The sequence below is a fragment of the Octodon degus genome, unplaced genomic scaffold, assembly GCF_000260255.1.
Source record: "Octodon degus isolate 3935 unplaced genomic scaffold, OctDeg1.0 scaffold00021, whole genome shotgun sequence".
Classification (NCBI taxonomy): domain Eukaryota; kingdom Metazoa; phylum Chordata; class Mammalia; order Rodentia; family Octodontidae; genus Octodon; species Octodon degus.
The window spans coordinates 11,410,597-11,411,681 of record NW_004524597.1 but is presented as its reverse complement, the minus strand read 5'-3'; positions in this window follow the sequence as shown (position 1 = coordinate 11,411,681).

Below are 1,085 nucleotides of genomic sequence, written 5' to 3'. Positions count from 1 at the left end.
GGTCTACAGGGTCTCACTACATAGACCAGACTCACAGTGATCTTCCTGTTTACAGCCTCCCAAGCACTGGGATTACAGGTGTGCACCATCACTCCCAGTCTCAATTGCTGTCTCAGTGTACCCCGGAGGTGGGGCTGGCAGGCAGGCCCAGGGATTGAGCTCCCCAGCCCCTGCATCTGCCTAAGCAGTTGCTTTTAATCTGCTGAGCTATTTGGCCAGCCCTCAAGCAGGTTTTCCTATTTTAGTTTTTTGATCCATTCCAAAAGTATCTGCTCTTTTTTTTTTCTTTTTTTTTTGCGCAACCGGGGATTGAACTCAGGCCCTTATGGTTGCCAGGAAAGCGCTTATTCTGCTGAGCCATCTCCCTGACCCACAGTATCTGCTCTAGATTTAATCTTTTGTGTGTGGATACCTAGTTTTCCAGTACCATTTATTACAGAGGTTCTGTTTGCTCCAGTATGTGTTTTTGGCCCCTTTATAAAAATCAAGTAATTGAATGTGCTTGGGGTTTTTTCTGCCTCCTCTGTTGTGTTCTGTTGATACTCATGTCTTTTTAAAGCCAATATTCTTTTTTTCTCTTGTAGGCTGGTCTTGTACTTGTAAAGATCCTCCTGCCTCAGCCTGCCGAGTGCTCGAATTATAGGCATGCACCCACCACACCTTGTGAATTACTCATTATTTTTAAGAGCTTTGTTGGAGTATAATTTAATTTGTGTATCATAAAGTTTACTTACTGTATGTATGCTATCCAGGGGTTTTTAGTAAGTTTATAGAATTGCACAGTCATCACCATAGTGGTTTTACTTTCTACGCCAAAGAACATCCTTCCAGTAGGTCACTGTCCTGCAATCTCAGGCAGCCACAGGTCTGCCCTTTATTGATAATGACTTTTTGTATAGTACTAAGGATTGAACTAGGGCCACACATATTAGACAAGTGCTCTAACACTGAGTTATATACACAGCTCTAGGTTTTTCCATAAATGTACATTTGTTTTTCTTTTTTTTTTCTTTTTTTTTTTTTCATGCCTCATTCTTTATTCCAAAAAGACTCCATGTTTAACAAAATGATGAATGGCTTTACAA